This window comes from Stegodyphus dumicola, chromosome 4, assembly GCF_044657685.1.
Source record: "Stegodyphus dumicola isolate Sdum_Otavi_A_Nest chromosome 4, ASM4465768v1".
In the NCBI taxonomy this organism is placed as follows: domain Eukaryota; kingdom Metazoa; phylum Arthropoda; class Arachnida; order Araneae; family Eresidae; genus Stegodyphus; species Stegodyphus dumicola.
This window is the reverse complement of record NC_140771.1, coordinates 127,626,018-127,649,035: the sequence shown is the minus strand read 5'-3', so window position 1 is coordinate 127,649,035 and position 23,018 is coordinate 127,626,018.

The following is a 23,018-nucleotide window of genomic DNA, read 5'->3' as shown; positions in this document are numbered from 1 at the left end:
TCCGCTATCAATAAGAAAGTGCAAATTTGATCTTCGGTCACGAACGAATAAACGAAATTTGCGACAATCCTTCATATTTTCTGCAGCAGCGTTTGTCGCTGAACCTACTGCAGATTCAAGTTTTCCTGGTTTTTGAAATCGTTTTTTAGCCAAGCACACGGAGGCTTGCATTTCTCTGGAATGCATTTTGCTCCAAAACGAAAGTGATAAAAACAAAATTTGCCAGTAGGGTCATATCGTTTACGAGATCGGCTTCGAGATCGTGAACGTGAATTACGTAAATCCGAGTCCCTGCGTCTTGAGCGAATGGTTATTTGATCAATATTTTGTTCAAGAAAGGTAATTCTTTGCAACAAATCATTTGCGGGAACGGAAGGAGCATTAGTACTAAATACTTCTGGTTTCCGATTCATATTACTAATTTTATCTGCCATAGACGCTAACTTGGTTACATCTTCATCACTAACTAATAATATATTTTTTATGGAGTCAGGTAGCTTCTCCAGCCATAAAGTTTTGATTAGATTTTCAGACACATCTGTAGTAGCAACTGATCTCAACTTCTGCAAAAGTTGGCTTGGTTTCATGTCTCCAAGTTCGATACCAGTAATCAAACGTTTAATTCGTACATTTTCACTTTCTTTGAATAAATGTAATAACCTAATTTTAGCATCCGAATATTTTGTGGCACTATCGTTCGTTACAATGTCCCAAATATTTTCGACGAACTTAGGTTCAAGCTGTGAAACTAAATAATTAAATTTCGTTTCTTCTGAAACGATATTACTAATTTTGAACTGAGCTTCAACTTGAAAAAACCATATTTCCGGTTTATCAATCCAAAAAGGAGGTATTTTTACATTCACCTTATGAAGCTCCGGTGACTGCATCGTATCTTTCATAGCAGTTTCAGAAGAGTCATTTGTTGACATTTCGAAAATTAATCAGGGTCACCAAGATGTAGCCTTGGCTACTAATGTTTAAAATTAATTTATGACTAGGAACAGCATGAATTATAAACAAATAGCTAAGTTATTGCATTTTATTTTCCGGCTGTCGAAATGCGACGCTACGAGCAACGTTTTGAAACCAAAACCTAGCAATCATGAATCAGAACTAGAACTCGTTGCCATTCAGCTTAAAGAAATTTAAATATAAATATGAACTACTTATTGCCATTCAGCATAAAAGAAATATAAATATTTTGTTATGAATATTAACAAAATATTAAAGTTAATTTTATAAAATAATTAAACACATGAACAAATATATGAAATAAAAAATAATTATTTCTCATGCAATAACTGGGCCACTACACTATAATTAAGATACAATAACACGCTGAACAAGTATTAATTTAGATGTCAAACAATAAAAGTCAGCACTATATTTTCAAATTTTCACAGGACTAGTTACGATGGTTTTACCAAACCATCATCCCCAGCTGCAAAAGCACTAATGAATCGTTCTACTTCGTCATTGAACTTCTAAATTAATTTATTTGCTTTTCTCCCCTAGCATGAGATTTCGACAATTCAGTTAAAATTTAGCATGTATCTGAAAAGAATATTCTTTCCCTCATATAATTCTCCTACTCCTCTCTTTCCCTGTTTAGTGTTAGTTCGCTTTACTCTTCTATTCAACTATGCCGCTATTATTTTCATCCTCATGTAACACAAATAGTTTATTCGAAAATCATTCAGTTTAACACAAGTGGATAGAGCTTTTCCTGGATGCCTAGAATTTGAATTACTGTTCAACCGATTGTCTTCGAGGAATCAGTTCACCCTTTCTCTCTCTTTACAATACGGCTTTCTTTATTATGTCATTTTTATATTCCACTGTAATAGTGAATGTAAGTAAAATAGCAGAACCTCAAAATTATTCATGAATTATTAAAAATGAAAATTTGCAATCCTCTTTCCGGTTAACGAATGCTTGCCTGCTTATGTTTTTTACCATTTATATTTATTTAATTATTCAATTAAAGAATAAGATTAGACATTTAAAGGTAGTTTTAACGAAAGAAGGTCTTTAGACAACAAACCAATAGTATGCATATGTTTTAAAAAGATTTGATTTAGGAATGTCATTTTACCTTTCTACGGATTTCTTTATTTCTTAGCAAGCTTCTCACTCTCGGCCCCGTTACATGTCATGTTCCATTTCGCTATTCATAGTTTTGCTTCATGATTGAATAGACATTATGGGAAATAAAGCAGTTATCGATCCTGTGAGGATGTCAGATGACGAAACGCAGGGAGCATGATATATATTCATGCTCTAATGACCTATCAGATCCGAATGATGAAGGAAAGAAATTCCATTCAACTTCCATGCGTCACTTTACACAGAGATTTTACCGATCACTTGATAATGCTGAACAAATATTTAACTGAAATGTTATGCGTAAAACTGTGAATTGAAATTAAGAAACTTCTAAGGGAAAATGGCTGAAAGTTAATGTTTCAAGATTATTTTATTGTCCCAAGTCTTTGCTGTAGATTTGAGACTAATACGTCTCAGTATGAAATTGTAGGGATATAAGCTGCATCATTTCATCTACATAAGAAATAAAAAGCTTTTGCAAAAATGATAAATATAAGATACGATGGTTTTAACTGAAAATATCTCAGCGAAAACAACGTAAGAAAAAATCTTCGTCGTTCCAAACATCATGGGGGGTAAAAAAGCAATGAGAAAACACTGCAGTTCTGAAATATCGTGGTAGAAAATAAAGCAGTGCAAAAACTTCGTAAATTTGAAACATTGCAGTACAAAATGTTACGGTAAAAAATAAAGCACTTACAAATCATTGCAGACAGGCATTTTCTGACTGAAAAACTGTAAGCAATTTTTCGCGTAATGATTTGTGAGCACAAGAAGAAATCCATAGTAATTTTACTTCAGCATATCATATTTTTTTGTTTGCTAATAAATTTTTACTGAAAAAACAAAAAGAAGCTTAAGCATTAAAAATCTGGAAATTATTAAAAATTAATGGTAATTAAAATCAGTTAATAGAATTTTAAACTTCTGTATCTACTTCTTTCTAATCCTTTCCATAGTATATTTTTCGTTAAAATATGCTACTATGGATTTATAAAAGAGCCTAATTAAATAATAACTATTATTAATTAGCAACTTAAGTTTAAACTTCTACTAACTATTATATATGTAGCATTTAATTTTATTAATTTCAAGATTTTGAATTCTTAAGTTTCCTTCTTCCTTTTTTCGGTAAAAACGTACTAGTTAATAATGCAAAAATATAGATGTAAAAACTACTTACTTAATTCTGTGTACAAAAATCGTTACGGAAAATTCACTTAAATTTTTTTACAGACAGAAAAATGACGTGGCTGCAGTATTGTCATCATGCGAGAATTTGCTGGAACTTTATTTTTCTACTTTAATATTTTGCACAGTTTTGTTTTGTACGAATTTTAAAACTGGAAGTTTTTGATTCTCCTTATTTTCTACTACGATGTATTCTTCTTACTTATTTTTTCTCATACGATGCTTTGTATGAAAATGTTTTCTTCTTGCGTTTTTTTCTCCATGAAGTATTTTTTCATGATGTTTTCAGCGGACACCAATACGAAAAATACCGTGACCTTTTACGATGGTAATAATTACATTAATAAATTTTAAGTAAAGCTAAGTTCCAGAATTCGAGGTTGATTTTGTGTAAAGAAGAAAGACATGAATGTGGCCAAACAATATACGAAGTGATTTCATAAAACGCAAGATCTCACTTTACTAGCCAATATTTATTTTGAAATTAATCCTGTCCGACTACAATGCGCTTATACGAGCAATTTTTAAAGTTCTCAGACCCACTTTAAACTAGTTTTCATTAAAGTCCTTCAGCCCTCGCCGCGACATATTTTTTTTTAAAATTGCGTCAATGGATTCAAAATGGAGATTACGAAGAGACAGAAGCCTAAGAATAAATAAAAAAGGAACTTCATCTGAAACCATATCAGATGAATATCATACTTTTTGAATTTATCGCCAAAAGTTCAGGAACAGTAACAACATTATGACAAGTGTATTGTCGTAGTACAAAATACCTGAACTACCTCACCAACATTCAGATATTTTCAAGGGATTGCTTTATTTAAGTGCTACAGAACACTCGAATAAGATGCTTTCTTATCAGCCTGACCAGTATGTATAAATTAATGACACAAAACGCGCCGAAAGTCAAGAAAGCAGTCAACATCACTTTAATTTTTGACTGCCTTTGACAAAGTCTTTTTGGTCTTACGTCACAGTTTCTAGCGCCCTACACTTGATTATTGAGCTGTTTCTACATATATATTTTACCTTTGTTATAATATATTTAAAAAAGGAATCACTAAGAAAAAGCTTTTCCTAGAAGATTTGAAAGCGTTGTTGTTTTTAGAAAAAAGTTATGGTTTTTAAAAAATTTGAAAAGCGACACGCCACAAGTTTAAATGATTATCCGAATTGCTTGACAAAATATAAATAAACAAGAACGTATTTACATATTTTTTGGCTCATATTTGTTTTCGGACCTTGAATTTTTTAATTTTATTTTTGCAAATTTTGCTTTAAGTTATTGAAACATAGACTTCAAACCGTCTTCTAGTGCATTATTTTCTCTGTATTTTAAGTATGAGCTCAAAGCCAACTCAGTAGAAAGATAAAGCACAAGCAAATATCAGCGCCATGACGTCAGAGCGCACGTCAAGCAAAATGCGAGCAGTCAGCTCACGCAGGGCTAGACAACTTAATGAAGGAAGGAGTATTTCCAGGCATTTTTATGCAAGTGATAGTGAAATTGTGTGTGCGTTATAGCACAAGGAAACATCATAACGCCTTTAGACGTACGTAGTAGAATGATTGGCAAGCTTCAGGAGGGGAGTAGCTTAACGTCTGTCGCCCAAGAGTTTGAAACTCATGAAAGTGTTGTTTCACGAAATTAGAAAGCTTTACAAATGATAGGTAGAGCTGTAAGAAAAGTTGATGGTGGTTGGCCAAGAAAAACAAGGATGATTAATGATCAATATATCACCTTGCAAGCGAAACAAGATCCCAACCAGACAGCGGGCAACACTACTCAGTAGTAGTTCACGGTAACCGGACGATAGGTGTCCTGAAGGCTGCATACCATTGGCCACAACAATACATGGTGTAACTTGAATGTTGTTTACAATAGCGTAGCTTGAAATATTGAATAACTCAGTATTACAAGCTGAATTGATGACAATAAAGAAAGCTATTTAACTCTCCTATAGATTCGGTATACAAGCCCATATATGCAGTGACTCTGTATCTAGTATGGATTGGTGGTATAACATATTGGTACTAACAATTGGTGGTATAAATTCCACAAATCTGCTAGTCACAGAAATTAAAAAATTAGTCCTCAACATAACGTTAGAATTTCGTCCACGGTTATACTAGGTTCCCACACATACGGACATAGTTGGCAATGAGCTTGCTGACGAACTTGCTAAGTTAGCAGCAACTTGCACGAACCTGCCGGAAGATAATTTGCCCTTGCCAAGTTCCTTTCTTAATAGGATTACTTACAAGCACTTAATAAATCACTGGCAATCCAGATCGAATATTGCAACAACGGGAAGACGGACGTTTCGTTTTTGTCCCCATGTCTGTATTAAAATGCTTACGTATTCCTCTGCATTGACAATCTATATAACATCTTCAATGATTATTTGGACTCAAGAAGTCTCATAATCGCAAACAATAGTGGTGTCTATACAAAGAAGCAGGAGAGGGGCTGCCCACAAGGCTCTTGCGCGGGGCCCCTGCTTTGGATAATTACGTTCAATGCGCTACTGCAACTCAATTGGCCTGACCACACCAAAGTAATGGCGTATGCCGATGATGCGGCACTGCTAGTTACTGGCCGTACGCGAGACGAACTGGAGAGGAACGGCTCCGCCACTTGCTCCAAATTCTATGACACGTGCCAAAAGCTGAAACTCGTTATCTCAGCCCAGAAATCTACGGCCATGGTCATACCGCGTCCAGGTACAAACCCCACGAGACGACCTTGTATTAAGCTAATGGGCAGAAACTTGAAAATCACCAAAACGTTGAAATACCTTGGAGTCACGTGGGACCAAGGCTTGACCTGGCTACCACATCTACAAGAAGTCAAAGTCAGAACAGCCAACATTGCAAAGAAAGCCAGGCAGTTTCGGGGACAAAACTGGGGGCAGAACCCTTACATTCAAAAACTGCTCTACTTGACGGTTGCAGAAAGGATTGTACTCTATGCCTCAGCTATTTGGGCACTACCAATGGGCAGCCGTAAAATAAAAGCCCTGTCAACAATACAAAGACCTTTTGCTCTCAACATTAGCAAGGCATATAGAACAACCGCGACAAATGCAGCACTTGTGCTTACCGGGCTCACACCCCTTCACATCAGGGCCAAGTTAGGAGCAATATATGAGCGGGTAATAAGATTAAAGGAGAATGCTGCACTCGGCACCACAGTCTTAAGCACGCTGCAGTACGAAACACCAGGCAGCACACAGCACGTGCACCCAGCACATAAAAACTCGGGCATACACGTCAAAATAGCAAAGAGATCTACGCCGCGAATAGAGGATGTACCAGTCGCCTCGCAATTCTACACAGATGGCTCCAAACATGATAACGGAGTGGGTTGTGCTTATGCTTATTATGAGCATGGTACACTTCACAGTCAATGGAAAGGTCATCTTGCAGCTCACAATAGTATCTTCCAGGCGGAGGCCATAGCAATTGAAGCGGCAATACAGTACGCACATGACAAACAACTTGCACGAACAGAAATCTGCACAGACAGCATGTCAGTGCTGCAGGCATTAAAGAATCATCATCACACATCTCCCATAATCCTGCAAATCCAACAGACATTGCATAGCAACCAGCAATCTAACATCAAGCTAAAATGGGTAAGAGGCCACTCTGGGATCGCAGGCAATGAGATGGCAGATCAACTGGCCAATGAGGCAGCAATCAACAATAATGCACAGGCTGTCTCAGCACTAATCCCGCCGTCATTTTTAAAAAGACAACTAAGAGACATAGGGAATAAACAATGGCAACACGAATGGGAGACTGGAGATACCGACAGAAGGATTTCGAATTCTACCCTGTAGTAGATAAAGAACGCTTACAGGCCATACCCCCTTTAGTAAACTATATCACGGGGCATGGCCCTTTTCCCACCTTCTTTTATAAGCGTGCTATCTCCATGACAGAAGCGTGTGTGTGTGGGGGGAAATTGGCTCCCCCGACCACTACGTGTTCAACTGTAGCCTCACGACGAGCCATCACCTACCATATCCCACTACGGATATAGTACCTTACAAGAGGTTCATCATCAAACACGCACCTGCGATAAGAAATATATGTAAAATTATACAGCAGCTGAGCGCCCTAGGGCAGGATGTCTGCCAACCAACATAGGAATAATAGCATACACAGCGCAATTATTCTATGTCTCTATTGTAACTTAGCAGGTGTTATGTCTAAAATTGTAAATATGTAAGTGTATAAGTAACTGTGTAATGTAAGTAATAGTGTAATGTAAGTAATTTAATCAATGAGTGTAATACGTCGTACTATGTGTACTTTTAACATAACGTAATCGGTAATGTAGTCATTAGCGCGTGTAACGCGTGCCCCATGTGTATTATTTTAAGTAACGCATATATGATTATAAGGCAAAGTATGTGTGCCTATCTTGTTATATAGCATAATGTCATTTAAGAAGTAATAGCAATAATGTAAACTATAAGTAATCCAGTTATAAAGTAACTTAGCAAGTTCGCAATACAATTAGCTTAACGTAGTATACAGTCAGGTTATAACTCTAATAAGTGTAGATTAATGTCATGCATTATGTATGTGTAGTCTAATGTCATGTGAAGTGTAAAGTATGTATGTACTAATTCATGCAAGTATTATGTATAAGTTTAATGTCATGTCATATATCATGTATGTAATGTTATGTTTCATGTATGCATTATGGCCTATGAACACCCAGGTCAACCATTAACATAAGAATCTGTACAGAACCAATGTCAAACTGGAATAGCCCCTGTATGGCCATGTAAACTTTTTCATGAATGCTCAGTAACTCCCGGTGCGCCTTTGTGGGACCCCAGGGAGTTCTTGTATCTATATAGGGAAGGGCGTGGGACATATGCCTGTTTACCTTCGTTAAACACCAAGCGTCCCCGTCCTCCGTCACCTGTCACCTGCATTGACAACTTTTCTTTCAGGCCATGGACCTTTCATAACATATCTTTATCGATTTAGTATTATAGAACTGAACACTTGTGAACGTGGCCTAAAAGAGAATCTGAACCATTATGCCTTTTCCTGTTGTTTTATGAAATTTTTTCACTTGACCAAGCCATCTGATCAATACTGGGAACAACTGACTTCACAATCTATTAAAAACTAAATGAGCTCTTACTAAACTGACTAAAATATTGCAATTCTATAATGAACGATATTCATACTCATCAACTAGCTAAGTAATCGCTGCATAAACTTTTTTTATTTTCTTTATATATTTATTTATTTATTTATTATTTATATTTACATTTATTTATATATATATGTGTGTTATTTATTCATTTTATTTATATTATTTCTTTCTTTAATTATTTTATTTTTGTTTTATTTTCTGTTTTGTTTATTATATTAAGTACTTGCAAAATTTAATCAGCGACATTTTTTATTATATTAAGTATCTACTTATAACTCTGAATTATATAAAGCATATGAATGCAAGTTGTCATTATTTATGTAACACTACTACTCTATGTACTTTCTGATTTTGTTAAAAACGTATCTTAGATCTGTAACCCCTACCCTGGTGATGGCGGCTGCTGGATTGTACTTAATCTCCCTCTGAGCAGACACTTTTCTGTTTGGTATACACCTTAGGTAAGAAGCCTGTTTATTGATGATAAATAAATAAATAAATGGTGTAAAGAACACAAAGACTGAACATTTCATCAACGAAGTCTCATCCTGTTTTACCATTGCTAATAGTTTCAGTCTGATAAACGATTCTCAACGCCAAGTTATATGCAGAGAGATAGGGATACTCTTTCATCTTATCAACATCAGGGGAAGAGATTGTTGGGATGGTCTTTCTGTTAAATATTTGGGAGATCATTATGATGAATGGATTCACGGAGCTGCATATTTACGACAGAGGTTCTCTTACTAGAAGTCATTACTATTATGAAGTTATAATCACCTACGTTCGATTTTTCCAGGATGACATTGTTCCCAACTTTGTTTTTATGGATGAAATGCACGGTCACACAGACTCCTGCTCTTGAGCCTATGTGGAAAGTGATGGTATCCACATAATGGATTGGCCAATGTGCTCCCCTGATTTAATACCATTGAACGTGTTAGGGGCGCTTTAGGGAAAAACCTGGCAGCAAGATCGTACGTTTTGGAGAACACCAGATAAACGAAACAGTTGCTCTTGAAGAATGGGAACTATTACCAAGAACCCAAGTACTGTTAAATAATCTACTTCTGAGTACCGACAGACTGTGTAACATTTCAGTTAGGGGAGGTAATATCTTTAACTAAAGCTCTTTGGGTTGTTGTTTTCCGCCTTGGCTAAACCGTTTTTCGTATCAACACCATGCCAGTCATATCAAAGTTTTCCTATTTTTTCTGTACTGTACAAGTACTATTATTATCCTTTTTTTTGGCTACTGTGCTTTCTCATCTTTTAAATATCTCTGTAGTATGAACACATTCATGTTTCTCAGTTGGTATTTTTCAGAAATACGGCCGAAATCAGAAATGTCGAAGTTTTGAAATTAGTATATTTTAGCCGTCTTAAGGGAAATAAAAATATAATAACTTTGCGTAATAATAAGTATTTTGATTACGCACTGAATGTATAACACAGATGAAGTGTAGTAAAACAATGCTCAAAATAGTAATCTATTTTACACAGCAAGCAATTACAATAAGCAAACTAAGTTGAATTACGAAGGTTTCAAAACTGCAACGCTGCCGGTGTCTGAGTGGTAAAACTGTTGGCCAGTGTTGTAGCATTTTTAACGAATCTAAAGATCCAAGATACGACCTTTATGATCTTTTCGAATTTTGAAATATTGTCAAAAAGTTTAAATTTATCTGTATTCGTGTTATTGCTGGCTGAAACCACAGTTCGTTTTCTCTCTCCATTTACTATATCGAAGTCAGGATGTTCTCCATCTGCAATAGGCCACTCTTCTGGAGGTCGATAAATCTAATCTGGTCCTTTCCACCATTCGGATTTCCTCAATTCTTTTGCAGAGCAACCGCGTGATGGCAAATCCGAAGGATTAAACTTTCCGGGAATGTGATGCCAGTGATCTGGGATACTAATCTGCCGAAAGATCTAGCAAGGAAATTTTTCACATGGTCATCTCAGTTAAAATATTTGAAAGACATCAAAATTCCTAGATTGCTTCCCAAAATAGACGAAAGTACCACTCTGCATGTATTTTCGGACGCAAGCAAGGACGCGTATGCGACCTGCATTTTTCTTAGACACAGCGGTGAGAGTGGAGTCACTTGTCAATTGATACCATCTAAAGCAAGAGTTGCTCCGCTAAAAGCACTCACCATACCTCGACTAGAGATACTCGCTTGCACTATTGGAGCCAGGCTCTCTCATACAATAAGAGAAGACTTGAAACTAAAAGAGGTTCCAGTTTTTTACTGGACGGATTGTGTCGCGTTTGCTTACTAGAACTTTACTTCCGCGAACGCCCTCTGGCGAAAGAGACCAAAAGTAGTCAGCTGAACGGCTGACGCGTCTAACAGATGTATAACGATAGATCGTATAAATTATGCTTGTAATCATTATAACTTGTAAATATTTTGTAGATATCTTTCATACGAATTAAAATTTCTTAAAAAGTTTATAGCTGTGTTGCGCAGTGAATCGAAGTTCATTATAGAGACGGATACCGACAAGAAGGAAAGAAGGCAGTTCAGGGCAGCCCTATTTAGAAGGTAAGTGAACTTTCACTTATCTATTTAATGATCAAAAAATTTTAATAGTGCAAAGTTGATAAAATTTTTTAACAGCCAGAGCTCATTCGACATGGCCTTAGATAACGGTGAGCGGAGTAGCTGGATGGGAGCTTTTGTAGTATTTCTCCCATGAGAGCTATTTTCTTAAAAGAGTTCTTCTAAAATAAAAATGTTATAAATTTTTCACCTACATAATTTTTTTTTATCATGTTGAGAGTTATGTTTCGATTTTTTTTATTAATCGTTGCTTATATTGTTACAAAACTATAAAATGAAGGCAGAAAAACTTCCTTATAAGATTTACTTTAAAGTTGTCCTAAATGAGACTAGTCTAGACTGACTGTAAAAAAGTCTTAAACATTGTCTTTTTTGCTTATAAGATTGCGTTAAATATGAGTTTTTTAATGGAATTTTATTCCGTAATTAAGAGTAAAAATTTGAAAAGGAATAAAATGCACTGGTCAACCATTTATTCTCATATACAAAGGCTTACAAACTTTCATTAGATTAAAACTGCAGCATTAATTCGAACGGAAAGTAAAACAAAATTTTAGGCTTTTAATTTTAGGCTAATTTAATTTTAGGCAAAATTTTTAGGCTTTGGAAATAAAGCTTGTTAAGCTGAAGGTTAATAAATAATTTTAATGCCTTTTTTCTTTCAATTTTCTCGTTCAATAATGAAACTCAAAATAAACAACGAGGCAATATATATAAGAAGACTTTTAAAAGAGAATATAATTGTTTTTTGGATAATCTATTTGGGACTAGTATTACAACTGAATATGTCAGGAACAATTTACTTTTGGAAATAACGCACAAGATATCGGAACAAAAATAAAGCCTTTAGAAAAGCTTTTAAGACATTTTTTTCCGATAAAAATTCTAAATGGAAGCACAGTTGCAGCGAATTTGAGAAATGAGTATGCAAATTGAAGTTGAAATACTAAAAGCACCAAAACTCGAATTTTGTAACAAAAATTATATTTATTCAGCTCTTATATCCAGCTTTATTTCCGCTGCCCGTTAATTAATTTTTCCAAGAATTTCATTTTTTGCTTCTGATATTCTTTAGGAGTACTGTAATAATTAAAGCTTTGAGTCAAATTGAGACTCAGTGTCATATTTTGGAAATAAATCTCGAAATTTTAATTATCACCCGATGCATAATTAAAAGGTTAGCAATAAAATTAGATAATGTAAATGATCTTCGTGCTTCTTAATTTCTAAATGTGTTCCATTTCATAGTCTGTTAGAGTTTTTTTATTAATGACAGAGTTCAGACCATTTAAAAAAAATCTGCATTTCATTCTGTTTTATTTTGTTTAAAAATTAAAATTGGCACTCCCCCCCCCACAACTTCAAATATTTGTTCTCTCTCATGTTGCCTAAAAATGTAATGAAAGAAAGGGTAGAATAAAAGTAGCTTGTGAATATTAAACGCCATTATGTCATTCAATTTTCTTATGAAATCTATAAATGAAAAAAATCTATTTATGTATCCTTTTTTATCTCCCGCCAACCTATATAGAGAGGTAAGGGTATAGGGTGTTTCTCCCGCTTTCCTGGCGTGCCTTCGTGGTGTAGTGGTGTAGTTCTGCACGCTGGTGGTTCGATTCCCGGCGAAGGCGATTGCTCATTTTTCATCTTGCCTGCTTCCAAAAAAAATGCCTAATGTCTCCACAGTGGCGCCCGAAGAAGAATACCCATGGCCGAGTTTCAGCAAGAGTCTGAGGTGCTTGCAGCGTCGGCCCGGAAGGATTCGGAGATACATCGTCCAGACAATGCGGGCATCGATGAAACCAGCAGGAAGCTTTGATGGAAACTCACTGGTGAATAACTTTTTGGAAAAATTAGATGACCACTTCATGCTGTATCCAGTCCATGAGTTCTAAAAAGTGACCTAAGCTATCAGCGCTTTGAGGGGTCAAGAGCTTATTTGGTTCAAGTGCATCGGAAAAAAAAATCTCTTGGCCAACTGGCAATTCCCACCTACACTTACGAAAATTTCACGAGCGCCTTAGTAAAGGCCTTCCCTGTCGTCAGAAATCGTGTAAAATTGGAGGCGGATTTCTTCAGCACATACCAGCAAAGAGTTGAAGACCTCTCAAGTTTTATTTTACGAAAAATAAAAATATTTAAGCTTTTGAACGGAAGCCGGCCAGACCCTGAAATAATACAAGCGATTTTGCCTAGGTTACTTCCCCAAGTACAAGACTTTATTGAATTAAGGAATCCGAAAAATGTTTGGAGAAGTTATTCGAGCTTGTAGTCCAGTTTGAAAGCAGAAGAACATCGGACATTGAAAGAATACGCCACAACGAGCAACGAAGCCAATTTGGTTCGCCAAGACCACAGCAGAGGCAAGATCACGGCTACGGAAGCAAGTCAAATCAGTGGTCAAAGAAACCTCAATGTTCAAAAACAACCGGCGAACGTCGGCAGTTCAGTAATAAGCCAGAAAAAAAGTTTGAAGGCCAGCGGAAAAAGAAGAAAGGCGGCCCGGAAAAGAAGAAAGAAGATTTAAACTGAAACGGATTTCTGCTGACGGGAGGGTGCGGAAATACGATGGCCAAGGAAATCCCTCTACCATCAAGCTCAATACAGTGATTGTGAAAAATTTGGTTCTTCCAAAGCTTGAAGTATTGGTGAACAATATTCCAGCCACCGCACTCCTGGACACAGGCGCTAAGTGTTGCTGTGTGGTAGAAGACTTTTAAGAAATACTTTCATAAATACAGAATATATAATTCTAATAATACGACAGTAATAGCAGCCCAGGGGGAAAGATTTAAATGCATAGGTAAAGTACCATTCTACATTCGCATCAAGGATGAGCAGGTAAAAATTATGTTTTTCATTGTAAAGAACCTTCAAGCGTGTATTATTTTAGGGATAGATTTTCTTTCAGCGGCCGAAGCAAAACTTGATTTCAGCCAAGCATCCCTTAAGCTGACCATGAAACCTGTGAGGGAAGTAAAAGCGGAGCCCCCCCCACATTGAATCTTCAACACCTGCCTACGGAAGAACAAGAAAAACTACAGTGGGATCCGAATTAAAAGGGTGTTGGATGAGGTTTCTCCACACCCAAGATTTGGTGATTGGGTCCCCTAAAAAAACACCAGTCACCCTTTAAGAGAGGAGTATATAAGGTGTTTCTCCCGCTTTCCTCCGTGCCTTCGTGGTGTAGTGGTTCTGCACGCTGAGCCGGTATTCCAGAGGTCTGTGGTTAGATTCCTGGCGAAGGCGATTGCTCATCTTGCCTGCTTCCAAAAATACCTAATGTCTCTGCAGTGGCGCTCGAACTAAGGGTGTTGGATGATGGTTCTCCAAGATTTGGCATGCCTGTTTACCTCTGTTAGACACCAGACGTTCCAGTCCTCCGTAACCTACCTACCTACCCAAGATTTGGCGTCGCCCTTTAAAAGGGGGAGTATATAAGATATTTGTCTCACCTTCTTGGCGTGCCTTCGTGGTGTAGTGGTTCAGCACGCTGAGCCGGTATTCCAGAGGTCCGTGGTTCGATTCCTGGCGAAGGCAGTTGCTAATGTTTCATCTCTACGGCCTCCAAAAAATCCTGTTGTCTCTATAGTGGCACCCGAACTAAAAGGGTGTTGGATGAGGATTTTCCACACCCAGGATTTGGCGATTGGGTCCTCTAAAAACCACAGTTGCCCTTTAAAAGGGGAATATATAAGGTATTTCTCCCCCCCCTTCTTGGCGTGCCTTCGTGGTGTAGTGGTTCTGCACGCTGGGCCGGTATTCCAGAGGTCCGTGGTTCGATTCCCGGCGAAGGCGGTTGCTAATTTTTCATCTTGCCTGCTTCCAAAAAATTGCGTAATGTCTTTACAAGGGAAACGCTTTTTTTGGTCCAAAAATTCGATGATGAGTTTTCAGTGAATAAGCACGAATTTAGGTCATCATCACGATATGTTTCTACTATTTTTAGAATGATGTTTATCAGTTTGTGTGTTCGTGTGTCTGTGTGTACATGTGCGACGATTTTTTTCTTCCAAGAAAATTATCAAAGGAAACTTCCAAAACTTTTCATTTTCCGTATTTAAGCTTTCTACATTCATATAGAGAATTGATTAGATTTTGGGCAAAACTGGACAACCGGAAGAAGTACTTTAATCGACGACCATAAAGGTCGGGATTTTGAGCCCAAGAAACGCGCATGAACTTGACGGCTTCGCTAAAGGGAAGAGATAGCAATCACTACTTTACCTCCTGGCAACCTATATTCATTAGTAAAGGAGGAAATATTTTAGATCCAAAAATTTGATAGTAACATTTCAGTGAATAAACACGACTTAAGTTCCCCACAACACGTTTTTACTATTTTTACAATGATGTCTGCGTGACTGCGTGTATGTCTGAATTGATCTTTTTTGTCCACGATAATTCTTATATGAAACTTCCGAAAATTCCCATTTTTGGCATTTAAGCTTTCAACATTCATATAAAGAAATGATTAGGTTTCAGATAAAATTTGACTCCTGGAAGTGGTACTTTACAAGAAACCAATAACAGTCTTTAATGAACAACTGGAACGAATCCTTTACTTGAAGCTCATAATAGATTTTAATGAAAATCTATACTAAAATATAATCCAAAACTTTTCAGTTTTAGTATTTAGGATTTTTATATCAGTGAGAACAACACATTAGATTTTGGCTAAAATTGATAAACTGGACGTGATACTTTTCTTGAAGCCCTGAAGGGACTTTCGTAAAAAATATGTATGTTATGAGCAATCTAAAACTTCTAAAATTTGGTATTTAAAATAGAAACCTAACTGAAAACAAAATATTATATTTATAAACGTTAAATGTAGTCTTTGAGTTATGCTAAATGCATCAAGAGTAAGGTTATTATGAAGATGAGCTCTGGTTATGAAGCAATTAATTATATTATCCTCAATCTTCAAAGCGCTCGTTTCCAATTTTATTTAAATCCCTTTTCAAATAAAACTATACTTTCACCAGATGTTACCGCTATATATTATTTTTAAAGAAATAGTATAGTAAATATAAATAATATACCGAATATGAAGAGAAATGTATACAGACAACTAACACTCTATTATGAATTCTTAAGGTATGCTGTTTTTAAAAACTGTGTGATCCTTAAGTCACTGATCCCTGATGACTGATATGACCAAAGGATATGTTACCATCCATATGATGTTTTCAATTCAAAGCAAGCACTTGAGCACCTATAGTTATCATTGTTAATTGTACGGGAGAACAAAATAATAAACAAATGAGTAATGTTTGTAGTTAACATTGAACTATAAATCTGATAAACAAATTTAGATTTTATTTATAAACGATCAACAGGAAATGATAGTTTACTTAAAGCTTGCTTATACTCCGTCATTCCATGCCTCAACATGGAAGTACATAGGCTATTCTAAAAATAGTAAAAAGTATTGTGGAGATCCTAAATCTAGCTTATTCAATGAAAACTAACCATTGACTTTTTGGATCGAAAACAGTACCTCCCTTAGCTCTATACATTCGTCTGCAAACAGTGCAGGATTTACGTATAAGCTACGCAAGCTATAGCTTAGAGCCCCCACATTCTTGCCCCAACCCCAAAGAATTGAAATATGATATAAATATAGTATTAAAATCGTTATATATATAAGCAGCTAAAGTGTATGTCGCCGATAGTTTATTGGTGCCACTCGGAAAAATGAGCCCGGAAATTAACGTATCCGCAGTTTTTAATTAATATCTCGGCCGATTAAAATCGTACGAAGATGAGAACGGTATCGATGGATTTGGAGAATTTTTTGGAATCCGAGGATACGCGTCTCGAATTTCAACTCGGCGCCGTTCCGTAGATATTCGGAAAAAAAAAAAAAGAATTTGGCAGCTAGCCACATCCCTCTAATAGGGAAAACCCAAGAAAGAAAGTGGAGAATGTAGGAAAACGTAGGGGAAAATTCGTTTTTAATTAATATCTCGGCTAAATAAAGTCCCAAGAAGACGCGAATAGTCAAAATGGCGTGCCGCGGACCTGTGGAATCCAACGGTGTGTTTCACTAAGCCCGGGAGCCAGCCGTTTAGAGGAAATGATGTCACTTCATCCCATGTTGTTACTTCACACCATGCGGCTTAAGTGTTTGTCGCTGACAGTTTATTGGTTGCTTGCGTAACTGTACTAGCCAATGAGGTGAAGTTGCCACGGCACAGTGTTGTCGTTTCAATTGAGACGTAGACAATTTCCTGTAAAACTTGCCTTTGCTATGATCATCAGTAAGTCTCAGGGTCAAGCGCTTAAGCGTGTTGGCATTTTTTTACCTAAGCCTGCATTTGGACACGGTGAACTTTATGTTGCCTGTTCAAGAGTTCGTGAAAGAACTCTAAATTAAACGTAAACTAACGTAAAATTAAAAATAATTTATGTTCCTCTGCAAGGCGTGCTTAAAAATGATGGAAAGATCTACACAAGAAATGCTGTGTACAAAGAGATTCTTTGACATCTGAATTAACATTTTATTATTTAAATCACCTTTATTTATTTAGCGGTGGCTCTTAAGAAATGTACCGCCGCTTAAGAAATGTATGTAGTAGAAAGGGGAAACTCCGTGGGGCAGTAAGCAAAGGGTCGCCCTCGCCGCCTACCCTGGGTAATTCAGTTTAAATTAGCAGACTTCTTTGCATAAATCATTTTAATTACAATTTATAATATCTAGAACAGCGGTCATTTCGTATGATCGCCGGGCGTTTTAGTATAATATAACAAACTTATAAAAGGGCCCTATATCTCAATTAGCTTAGGGCCTTATCAAATCTAAATCCTGCTCTGTCTGCAAAATTATGAGAATTTGCCCATCATGTTGAATTTCTAAAAAACGAATGGACAAATTTTAATGGAATTTGCTATGAATATAAACTATGAAATTTACTTATAACAAAGAAAGAGATGCACCATTTAAAAGTCATTTATGTACGCATGATTATTACTGAAGCTTACAATGCAGGGATATCCAAAATCCGCATGTAGATATCGAATTGAAAACGAGTCTAATATGAGGTATAGTCTCACTGCCAGACAGGTCGCCCAGCTTGACGGCATCCTGGGCAGGAGGCAGTTGAGGAATCTCTGTGACAATATATCCCATGTCTGCATCAAGACTTTCAACTCGTGGATGGTTCTCGGAAAGGAATAGAGAAATGAAATTTCCTCCCAAGAGTGTCCCAGACATGTTCTATAGTATTAAGGTAAGGAGGTTAGCCAATACATTACCCAAATATCCTCACTTTTCAAGTAATCATATCTCAGATGAGCACTGTGTGGACGAGATTTGTCGTCCATGAACAGGAACTGAGGACCAACTGCGTCTCTGAAAAGTCAAAAATACGGTTCTAAGAACTCCTGTCTATATCTCAAAGCAATCAGAGAGCCTTTGTCACACAGGCAGGGGTGTGCGGCCGTCCAACATAATACCCTACTCAAACCATTGCACCATCATCACCGTAATGATCCTTTTCCTTGATGAGGGAAGAGATGGTATCGTATTCCAGTCCCCAGATACAGGTACGCCAAAAATTAGTGCCCAGGCTGAATCTCGTTTCATCTGTAAAAAGCACGGTGCTCCATTGAAATCTGGTTCTCGGTTCATGTTGTCTGCACCATGCTAAACGCACTCTCTTGTGTGTTGCAGTGAACGAGGCGTAAACAGCGGATCTTTCTCGCATACAGCTCTATCTCACGAAGCCTTCGGGATACTGTAGATCGTGAAACTTGCGTTTCAATGGTAGCATGCAACTCACATAACAGCTGTGAAGTTGTAACAGTACTGTGTCGCTGCGCTGAAAGTGTCAAATGATGATCTTCATTTGTCTTTGTGAATCTTGGTTCACCTTGTGCAGGTATTCTCGATATGGATACAGTATCTTGGAAATGTTTATACAAATTCCAAGCCACACTGAGAGTTACACTGAGCTCTGTACCAACTCGCGTTTCTGATTGCACTGCCCTCAAACCACGGACAATTCTCCATCTCATTCCGTTATCGATACGTTCATGGCTACTGATTTTACCTGATATCTTATAAAATTTACCCAACTCTTGAGAGAAAAGTGGTGAATATCATGAAGGAGTACAAGCACACAAATCGCTGAAAACACTTTGCGCGATTAATATCCCCTCCACAATCACAGCTCCACAGATTCGCACATGTACGCTTGAGTATTCGACTATGAATATTCCCATAATTCTGCGGTGACATAATTAGTACCTTTCATTAATATTTTCTAAAAATAAGCATAATTTGCAAATTCTTTTAATTCTGCACACGAATGTATATAGGTTGGAGGGAGGACATGTGCTGGCCAGATCAGATTTTTAAATTCAGGTTTCCTTTTCGTTACAGAAAACAAAATGTTTTGATGTAATTAAAAATGAAGTAAAATTGCAACAGAGGTTATTCAAGAAATAATATAAGTATGCTTATTTCATTATCTAAATGTGTTTATTTATAAGACATAATGCATGCTTTAAACAATTATTGTAACAAAACAATCTTAAAATTTCAAAATCAAGTTTATGTTTTCACGTTATAAGCGTGGATATTAAGAATATACAAGAAACTTTGCAAATGAGTTCATATCAGGATATTTGAATCTTCTTAAGAAAAGTGTCGCTTAGAGATCAAAATTATTTTGACTGTATTTTCTTTGATTAAATGTAAAATCACTCAGAAATCTGCAAAATCAAAATATATTTTGGATTAATAATTTGTTTTCTGAAACAAGAATAAAGAAGAGAAAGAATTTTTAAGAATTTCAAACAACTGAATCTTCCGCAGCATGAAGAGAAAATCTTTAGCAGTGTAAAAGAATAAGTTCAAACGAAGAATAATTGCACAGTTTTTATTTTTAGCTATTTTATTTATTAGTGTGCACTGTATTGTTATACTTTCTTTCTTTATTATCTACTACATAAATTCCAGTAATAACAAAAATAAATTGAAATTAAAAATATTATGATCTGGTATTTTTTAGAAAATACAATTTTTGTCTGATTTAGAACACATCTGAAGCTGTTAATATGACGATATTTTTATTGATTTTTAAGAGAAACTTGATTTCGCAGTTTTAAATATACAGAAAGAGTAACTCATAAATGGCAAGTGGATGTAATTATCAGCATGTATTACTTCATAAAGAAGAGAAATATTGTACCTTTTTCGCCGCTTGGTAAAATTGGAGTGTAATATTTTCCAGTACTATCATTTATGTATACAGGCAGAATCTCTCAGTGATACATACTTTTCCCTTTTAATTAACTTTATCATCCGAAGATCGAGAGGGAAAAATTATGCGAGTAATTTTAACTTCCGAAGAATGCGATCACAGTAACAACATAACAAACGAAAAGTAGTCATGGATAAACTACTGGTCACTATGATAATAGTATTTCTTTAAAAGAAACCTAAATGCCAATAAGAATACATATTCATATTAAGATTAATATATGTGACGGATACTAAACCAATATTGACGTTATTGAGCCAAACACGCCGCTCTTACGTCAGTTACCTTGTAGAGCCCCAGGTTCACCTCACATGAATGAGTCTTAATCTCAGATCCAGAGAGGGACATAAAAGCAACAAAGCACAAAGGCGGCGAACAGAAGACCCGGATTTCTGAAGACTGAACGTATTAGCAGTAGATATGGCTGCAATGAAAATAAAAAAATAAAGTAATAAAAGTAAGGTGAAATCACATGTTTAGAAAGTTTCTCAAGTGTGAGAGCACGTGCCAGGTCCAGGTAGCTTAAGAATCTGCACAAAATACGCTTCAAATAATAAATGTGAGGTAAAAAAATGGAGGAAATGCTAATTTAAAAGTGCAAATACGAATTGAACACAATAGAAATAAAGATATTCAAGGGAATAGAGTTTATCAATAAACTAACCTTCAGAGAGAAAAAGTTATGTGCAGTAGAGGAACGAGGAAATTTATTGTTATTATTTTTACGTGTTCTGCCCTAAAGCACTACATGGGAAGGATGCCTTCGTGGAGGACTTTCTATAGGAAATTGGTTCTTATTAACACGTTCCGAAAAATACGAAAATGCCCATTCAGCGAGCCCGTTTGCGGGATTTGAACCTCGGACCGAACTACCAGTGTTCAGGGACTCAACCGCTCAGCCGCTGATGAGCAGCGGAAAAATTTGGCGAATGTTTTTAAAACTCCCAAAACCTAGCTCTAAAATGGTAGGAAAAAAGTGAGTGAGATAATACGATACTAATAGCAATGATGCTTTTCTGGAATGAATATGATATCTTTCCAGAAAAATCAGTTTCATCATTAAATATGTATATATATATATATACACCAATTGCCTATTTTAAACACGGCTTTCTGTATAATTTCTTTTCACTGGATTTTTCAAATATTTTGCAATATCTCCTGTTTCTTTTCAAGGGAACTTACAAAAATCCTTTGACGAGAGGAATCGTATAAAAACAGTGATTAATAACTGCGTGCAAAGAAGGATAAAATTATACAAAAGAAAGATATAATCGCTCTACCTTTATCAAATTCAACTAACTTTAATATAATTTCCTAATGCGTCTTAAAACTTTCTTGGGAGATAAGCAATGATTTTACAGCGTCAGAAATGATCGAAGAATTGTTCCCCGTTAAATATTTAAAATTATGACAGTTACTCAAAAATACCATTTAAAGTTTTGTAGTTAAGACTTGGGCTAAAGATGTTAAACGCAAAATTTTTAATCCTTCGAAAAAAGGAAAAGTACCGTGAAAGGAAAAGATTATAAAATTCCTTTGGAGAAAAGAATCTTGCAAAAATAAAGATTAACAACTGTGTGCAACAAAGGAAAAAAGTTATAGAGAAAAAACTCTAATCTCTCTAATTTCATCAAATTCAACTAGCTATAAAATTAACTGAACGCCCGAATGAGTCTTAAGACTTTCCTGGGTGATATACAAAGGTAATGCTTTTACAATGTCAAAAATGATTAAAAAATTGTGTACCCCATTAAGCATTTCAAAATTATGATAGTTATTCAAAAATATAATTTAAAGTTTTGTACTCAAGATCTGTATTAAAGAATTTAAATGCAATATTTCTATATCTCAAAATTAATATTACGTTTAATCTTTGCCAGATAACTTGCCAAATAGTTTAGAAAGCAGTGCACATTTAACATGTCTTTGCAGTGGGTTACTGCATTGAATACTGCAGTACACAGTTCTTCATAACCTTGACCAATCTTAGCCCAGACGGCGACTGTTTCCTCCCGATCGATTTATTTTTCTGCTGTCCTACTGAAGCTTCTGTATTTCAGCTATCCTAAGATATATCACTGCAACACCTCATTTAAGAACTGACCTGCATTCTGACTTTTCTAGAATGTTCCAACTGAAAATAAAATGTAAAGAAGAGCGAGGCCAGGAGGATTCTTGAAAGTAACTGCAATATCACTTTCAGCAAGGCGTGAGCAACTGGATTAAAGTGCTAAATTGGTGACCCAAACTTTTGAGGCTATTGACGCATTCGCGAAAAATGAAATGCTTATTATTTAAACAGTATACACCAGTCGAATAACTTCTAGTGAACAAAGACTGTTTATTAAGTCGATTAGTTTTACAGAAGCCCATGATCGTGGCAAATGAATTGAGCTCCGACAAGGATTCAAACCTCGGGTTCCCCACTTGTTAGCTAGACCTTTTAAATACTTGCACCACTAAAGCACATTAGGAGGGAGAATGATAATTCCTTAGATTCGTTTGCCTTTAAAAAGCAACTGGGCATTGACACAAGATTCAGCCTAAAAATCTATGTAACAACGAATTAATTTCCGTATTTGGGCGCCAATGTAGTAGAATACTGTGTTACCGATTTCCGAAGGGAATTTATTTACTTTCTTTTTTGAAATTAACTCTTCAGCAGACGCGCATCACTGCGCTACG